The following is an 8,656-nucleotide window of genomic DNA, read 5'->3' on the forward strand; positions in this document are numbered from 1 at the left end:
CCATGAGTAGCCCTTGGATTCGCACCAATAAAGATATTTACGCCATATCTTATGGTAAATTTTTCTAGTAACAGGCTTACGTGCCTGGATCAAAGTATCTGTCATGATTATAAGCTGACCTAACTCTTTGATCGACCTTTGCTGTGTATGTCCTTGCACCTTTCTTGTAACTCCACCCACTCTCATCGTATAAATGTTCAACTAACCTATTGTTAGTTTCTTGGAATTTTGTCTCTGTGCTGCAACTCATCTTGTGAAGGATTCACTCTCCTTACCTGGTGCTACGCCTGACACAGTTACACTGCTCAAACCGAGCCGGCTGTGACATCACACGCCAACGGAACTTCTCTTGCAATTCCGGAATCCCCTGCAAGCTCTCTCCGGTACCGGACAACTTCGCTAGCAGCTACTACCTCCTTCTATCTAAACGGACTTGCTCATGCTACAGCTTGGTAAGATTTTAAGTCACTTCTTACCATTATCGTACTCCGCAAATAATCTCCTAACAAGTCTCTCCTTATAAAAATAAACAGCCTTCTGGGGAACTTCCACTTAAATAGATATTGCTTTAAGTTAGTACGCAAATCAAATATGAGAAGGGAATATATTTGGAATCTAATATTTAAGTCTTGCCATATTTCTAATACAATGTAATTCATAATACACGTAGATTCATTCATACCAAGTTTAGTATATTGTACTCGGTTTATTGAGGAAGCACTTTGCACTTACTCCTAATTGTTGCTCAGTTGCTTAATCAGCTTAACCTATATTATTGTCAGACAGATATCTTGGTACACATTGATACCCTGTTGCACCCTTGTTACATATTTGTATCTGATATCTGTATAACCACACATACAAAATTAAATAACCTGCAGTTGAGGTTCAAAAACTCTTCTTTTCCTTTTGTTCTTTCTTCTGCCTTTTAGGAAAAGCAGAATAAATCCTGACAGTAATTCCAAGCCAGTATAAAATTGACCCAGCAGCTTTGTTATCCCATGTGGAAGCCTTAACACAGACTGTAGATAATTTAGCTAAAGGCATGACAGCGTTACAGCTAGAAAACACAACCCTTAAAAAGTATATTGACGAAAAGACAGACACCTTAAAAATGACATTCAGTGCTCATGAGCCCCAACCATGCCCTCCTCAACCTTTCTCTGGACATAGGCATGAATTTAGAGAATTTAAAAATTCTTGTTACCTTTATTTTCAACTAAAACCGAAAACCTATGCCACTGAACATCTGAAGGTACTCACCACTATCTCCTACTTAAAAGGTGAACCTCGAATTTGGGCAAACATGTTTTTTGAGAATAATGACCCAATACTACATTCCCTTGACCAATTCTTTAAGGCTATGGGTCAGCTTTATGATGACCCCTACAAACAATTATCGGCGGAAACAGCTATGCGCTCTCTCCGCCAACTCAAGAGACCAGTAGAAGAGTATATAACTGATTTTAAAAAATGGTCATCTGACACTTTGTGGAATGATTTATCTCTGCGAAACCAATTTCGCTTAGGGCTCTCAGATCCTTTAAAGCAGTGTTCCCCAACCCCCGGGCCGCGGACCGGTGCCGGTCCGTGGATCAATCGGCACCGGGCCGCCCGCGGAACTTCAAATCCTTTCACTGTGGTGGGCGGCCGAGGCGCAGAGCATTGCGCCCTCCCAAGCCCGCCCATTGTGTGACAATAGCGAATGAAAATTCGCTATTGTTACACTGATGCTCCTCCTGGCCAATCAGGGAGCGGGTCCTCCCGCTTCCTGATTGGCCGAAAGGCAAACCTCACACCATTGGCCGAGGAGGAGGCGCCACGGGAGGACTGAGGACTCGAGGTCGGAGACACGGGGACTGAAGAGAAGCTGCCGTGAGGTAAGTGCACGGAGGGGGGGGGGGGGACTCAGCACTATCAAACGGAAAGAGGAGCAGCAGTGGTTTTATTAGAATGCCCTCTCATTCACCCAGGCCTATTGCACTTATTTAGGTCAACAACTCCTGGGTCGAATGTGTTTGTGCGGGTTCAGGCATAAGTGCACGGAGGGGGGGGGGGCGGGGGTTCTCTGCTATTGAGGAGACTCAGCACTATGGCTCAATGATCTCTGTATTGAAAGGGGGAATGCTGGGGCATCTCTGTATTAAAAGGGGCACGCTGGCATCTCTGTATTGAAAGGGGCACGCTGGCATCTCTGTATTGAAAGGGGCACGCTGGCATCTCTGTATTGAAAGGGGAACGCTGGCATCTCTGTATTGAAAGGGGGCACAGTCATCTTTTGTGATTTATATATATATTTCACAGTTATTTTGATACACTGGTCATATATTTAAAATACTGATCACATTTTTGCGTTGATAGTTTTTTGATTTACATTCGGATTTAGGTGACATCTGGAGCTGAGCGGTTGCAAGCAGCTTTGCAAAGAAACAAGCTCAGGGTTCTCATTGATTTGGCATTCTAGTGAGTTAAATAAAATAAATCACTTTATATTCATTTTTTGGTGTAGCTGTATTTTATTTTGAAGGCATGTTTAAATACAATTAAATTAAAATTATTAAATCAAAACAAGCGGGCCACGGAAAAATTATCAAACATTTACCGGTCCGCGGCGATAAAAAGGTTGGGGAGCACTGCTTTAAAGGATGAGCTTGCCAGACAACCCCTACCTGACACTCTAGAACAACTGATTGACTTATGCATCACACTGGACAGACGTATAAGGGAAAGACGTTCTGAAAGACAACATACAGACACCCCTTTAAAAGTCTCACAAGTTAATACTTTCCCCGCACAAAATAAAGCTCCCACCAAGTCCACTGCTGTTCCTATGGAGCTAGGATTTATCAGAGGCCAATTAACCCCACAAGAGAAATTGAGACGCAAAGCTAACAATCTCTGCATGTACTGCGGGGGGTTGGACCATTCCATCAGAGATTGTGCCCAACTTCTACGTAGGAATGGTAAGGAAAAAATAACACAAACTTGTTTGTCAGCCAAACAAACGCTTACTAACCATTGTTCCCTTCCAATTCTGTTACAGTGGGAACACCACCGAATAGAATCTCAAGCAATCCTTGATTCTGGGGCTAGCCACAACTACATTGACCAACACTTTGTTCAAAGAAATAAAATACCACTTGTTAAAAAGTTAAAGCCTAGTGTCCTCCGTTTTGTGGATGGTAATGAAATTACCTCAGGTCCAATACATCATCACACAATACCCCTACGAGTCACTACACAGACACATCATACAGAATTTGTCACTTTTGATGTCATTCCATCACCACATTTCCCTATTATTCTAGGTATTCAATGGCTAAAAAAACACAATCCTGTTATAACCTGGTCCTCATCTACAGTACAGTTTAACTCTCAGTATTGTACAGATACCTGTTTGTACCACAACAGTTTATTATTTGTAGAACCTGACACTGTTCCTAAGGAATACTGGTCTTACTCATATGTCTTTGATAAAAAGGAATCAGAAACTTTACCCCCTCATAGGGTTTATGATTGTCCAATAGATCTTCTGCCTGGAGTTGACATTCCTTATGGTCATATATTCCCTCTCTCAGAACCTGAGTTGGTTCATCTTAAAGCTTATTTGAAGGAGAACCTCCAGAAAGGCTTTATACGTCCCTCAACCTCTCCAGCAGGGGCAGGTATATTCTTTGTGACCAACAAAGATCGATCTCTTAGGCCTATAATTGACTATAGAGAATTAAACAAGCGTACAATAAAGAATTGGTATCCTTTACCACTGATTCCCCAACTCATAGACAGGTTAAGAGGTGCAACATTTTACACAAAATTAGATCTTAGAGGAGCATATAATCTCGTACGGATAAAATCAGGACATGAATGGCTGACTGCCTTCCGAACCCGATATGGCCTATATGAATACACCGTTATGCCATTTGGTCTGTGTAATGCTCCTGCAACCTTCCAGTACTTCATAAATGACATTTTCAGAGATTTGCTGGACCTCTTTGTGATCATATATTTGAATGACATCCTTATCTATTCCTCCACACTCGAGGAACACATAAAACATGTTAAGATCATTTTATCACGATTTAGAGAAAACTCTTTATACGTTAAGTTGGAGAAATGCATTTTCCACACTCAACATATCAAATTTCTTGGGTATGAGATTTGTCCAGAAGGTATTCGAATGGAAAACAACAAGGTTACAGCCATTTTGGACTGGCCAGCTCCTAAAACAAAGACGATTTATGGGGTTCGCTAATTTTTATAGGAAATTTATAAGGAACTTCGCACAATTAACTAGACCTCTTACAAACCTTACCAAATCAGACGGACGTTTTACCTGGAACGATGAGAAACAACAAGTTTTTGATTACCTTAAGACTGCATTCACTTCAGCTCCTATCCTAAGCTATCCAAATCCTGATTTACAATACATATTGGAGGTAGATGCTTCTAACTATGCTCTTGGTGCAATTCTCTCCCAAAGACTAAGTCCCTCGGACCCTCTACATCCTGTTGCGTTTTTCTCCAGGTTACTGAGTTCCCCCGAGATAAACTATCCCATAGGCGATAAAGAATTATTGGCAATCAAGGCATCCCTAGAACACTGGAGACATCTACTCGAGGGAACAAAGATTCCCGTGCTGATTTACACTGATCACAAAAATCTAGAATATTTAAAAACCAACAGAACTCTCAGTGCCCGTCAGGTACGTTGGAATCTATTTTTGTCCAGGTTTAACTTCCTCATAACTTACAGACCTGCACAAAAAAAAAAAAAGGCTGATGCTCTCTCACGACATCTAGAAAATCCATACATAACTCCAGAAGATAATCCTCTCATACCCGCCGATAAATTCTTAGCCTTAACGTCTGAGCAAACCCAAGACTTCATAAAAGAACAAAACCTTGATGACACTATGCCCAAAGATGAGCTTACTTTACGTCCTGACGGTTTATCTTATCATCATGACCAAGTTTATGTACCCCTTTCTCTCCGTCAGACCGTATTAAGCTCCCTTCATGATTCAACACTTGTTGGACATCCAGGAATCACTAAAACTCAAGACTTAGTAAAGAGATATTTTTGGTGGCCTACATTATCAAAAGATGTGTCTGACTTTGTTAACACCTGTAAAATTTGTACAACCTCAAAAACATCTAAGACCTCCCCAACAGGGGAACTCATTCCCCTTCCAACTCCAAACCGTCCGTGGACTGACATAGCCTTGGACTTCATAGTCGACCTACCACTGTCCAGAAGAAACAACACAATTCTTGTAGTGGTCGATCTTTTCAGTAAAATGGCTCATTTCATTCCATATCATAAATTACCCACTTCAGCGGAAACCGTAACCCTGATAATAAACCATGTTTTTAAACTACATGGACTACCTACTTCTATTACTTCAGACAGAGGTACTCAGTTTACGTCCAGATTCTGGAAACAATTGTGCCAGGCTTTGGGTATTTCCAGACGCCTGAGTACTTCCTTCCATCCACAAACGAATGGTCAAACGGAAAGAACAAACCAGTGGATAGAACAATACCTAAGATGTTTCATATCCGCTAGGCAGGATAATTGGGTGGATCTATTGCCCTTTGCCGAGTTTGCATTCAATAACTCTTTTCACACAACTACGAAATCAACTCCTTTCTTCATTAACTATGGGTTCCATCCCTCTTTCCAGTGGGATACTTCATCTAACCACTTCTGTCCTGTAGTTAATGAGGTGATAAACACCACCTCTGACTCCTTCTCCATAACTGAACGAAATCTCAAGTTGGCTAAAGACCGTTACAAGTTGTATTACGATAAAAGGAGGAACCCGTCCCCTAATTATCAGATAGGGGATTATGTTTGGTTGTCCACACGAAATTTGCGGTTACCATTCCCGACAAGGAAATTATCTTCAACTTATGTTGGTCCTTTCCCTATCCTCCGGATTGTGAACTCCAATGCTGTCACACTCTCTTTGCCAGCTTCAATGAAGACACATCCTACTTTCCACGTCTCACTGCTCAAACCCTACCGAGCTCTGCGTCACCATACTGCCCAGGACCTACATCTGCCATCCGTCCCGATTCCTCAGACTGAATATGAGGTGCACAGCATATTGGATTCCCGTTTTGTGCGAGGTGTCTTGCAGTATTTGGTTCACTGGAAGGGTTATCCAGATTCTGAGGACTCCTGGGAGCCCTCTTCCAATCTCTCTGCCCCTCGCTTACTGGCTCAGTTTCACCGCCGTCATCCTGACCGTCCTGGCCCTGATCCCCGGTGTTGATCTATGGGGAGGGGGTCCTGTCATGATTATAAGCTGACCTAACTCTTTGATCGACCTTTGCTGTGTATGTCCTTGCACCTTTCTTGTAACTCCACCCACTCTCATCGTATAAATGTTCAACTAACCTATTGTTAGTTGCTTGGAATTTTGTCTCTGTTCTGCAACTCATCTTGTGAAGGATTCACTCTCCTTACCTGGTGCTACGCCTGACACAGTTACACTGCTCAAACCGAGCCGGCTGTGACGTCACACGCCAACGGAACTTCTCTTGCAATTCCGGAATCCCCTGCAAGCTCTCTCCGGTACCGGACAACTTCGCTAGCAGCTACTACCTCCTTCTATCTAAACGGACTTGCTCATGCTACAGCTTGGTAAGATTTTAAGTCACTTCTTACCATTATCGTACTCCGCAAATAATCTCCTAACAAGTCTCTCCTTATAAAAATAAACAGCCTTCTGGGGAACTTCCACTTAAATAGATATTGCTTTAAGTTAGTACGCAAATCAAATATGAGAAGGGAATATATTTGGAATCTAATATTTAAGTCTTGCCATATTTCTAATACAATGTAATTCATAATACACGTAGATTCATTCATACCAAGTTTAGTATATTGTACTCGGTTTATTGAGGAAGCACTTTGCACTTACTCCTAATTGTTGCTCAGTTGCTTAATCAGCTTAACCTATATTATTGTCAGACAGATATCTTGGTACACATTGATACCCTGTTGCGCCCTTGTTACATATTTGTATCTGATATCTGTCTAACCACACATACAAAATTACTTAACCTGCAGTTGAGGTTCAAAAACTCTTCTTTTCCTTTTGTTCTTTCTTCTGCCTTTTAGGAAAAGCAGAATAAATCCTGACAGTATCAATGACCAAATCAGAGAATCCTCGCTTAGATAAAATCAAGCGTTCAATCTCCAAGCAGTCAGCTGCAGAGAAACTAGATTTGGATGATGGAAGGGTCCCTGAATGAGATGGTCCTGCCTCAATGGAAGCTTCCACAGTGGCAGAGAGGACATGTCCACCAGATCGGCATACCAAGTCCTGCGAGGCCACGCAGGAGCGATGAGAATCACTGAAGCCCTCTCCTGTTTGATCCGAGCTATCACCCGGGCAAACGGTGGAAACACATAAGCTAGGTTGAACGACCAAGGCACTGCCAAGGCATCTATCAGTTCGGCCTGAGGATCCCTGGACCTGGATCCGTATCTCGGAAGCTTGGCATTCTGACGAGATGCCATAAGATCCAGCTCCGGTCTGCCCCATCTGAGAATCAGGGTGGCAAAGACCTCCGGATGGAGTTCCCATTCCCCTGGATAAAATGTCTGTCTGCTCAAAAAATCCGCTTCCCAATTGTCCACTCCTGGGATGTAGATTGCTGACAGATAACAAGAGTGAGCCTCCGCCCACCGAATTATCTTGGAAACTTCTGTCATCACTAAGGAACTCCTTGTTCGTCCCTGATGATTGATGTAAGCCACAGTCGTGATGTTGTCTGACTGAAATCGGATGAATTTGCCCGAAGCCAACTGAGGCCAAGCCTGAAGTGCATTGAATATCGCTCTCAACTCCAGAATATTGATTGGAAGTAGAGACTCCGACCGAGTCCACACACCCTGAGCCTTCAGGGAATTCCAGACTGCGCCCCATCCTAATAGACTGGCGTCCATTGTCACTATCTCTCATGAGGGTCTGTGGAAGCACGTCCCTTGGGACAGATGATCCGGTGATAGCCACCAAAGAAGAGAGTCCCTTGTCTCCTGATCCAGATTTATTTGAGGAGACAAATTTGTATAATCTCCATTCCACTGTCTGAGCATGCTCAGTTGTAGAGGTCTGAGATGAAAACGAGCAAACGGAATGATGTCCATTGCCGCCACCATCAATCCAATTACCTCCATGCACTGAGCCACTGATGGCCGAGGATTGGACTGAAGGGATCGGCATGTATGCAGAATCTTTGACTTTCTGACTTCTGTCAAAAAGATTTTCATGGATATAGAGTCTATTAGAGTTCCCAGGAAAGGAACCCTTGTCTGTGGAATTAGTGAACTCTTTTCTAGATTCACCTTCCACCCATGAGTCCTTAGAAAGGACAAAACCATGTCGGTATGAGACTTTGTCAGTTGATAAGACGACGACTGGATGAGAATATCGTCCAGATAAGGCACCACTGCAATGCCTCGCAGTCTGAGCGCCACTAGCAGAGACCCTAGAACCTTCGTGAAGATCCTGGGTGCCGTGGCCAGCCCGAAAGGAAGAGCCACAAACTGAAAATGTTTGTCTAGGAAGGCAAACCTTAGAAACTGGTGATGATCTCTGTGGATAGGAATATGAAGATATGCATCCTTTAAGTCCATGGTAGT

This window comes from Bombina bombina, chromosome 8 (assembly GCF_027579735.1).
Source record: "Bombina bombina isolate aBomBom1 chromosome 8, aBomBom1.pri, whole genome shotgun sequence".
Taxonomy (NCBI): domain Eukaryota; kingdom Metazoa; phylum Chordata; class Amphibia; order Anura; family Bombinatoridae; genus Bombina; species Bombina bombina.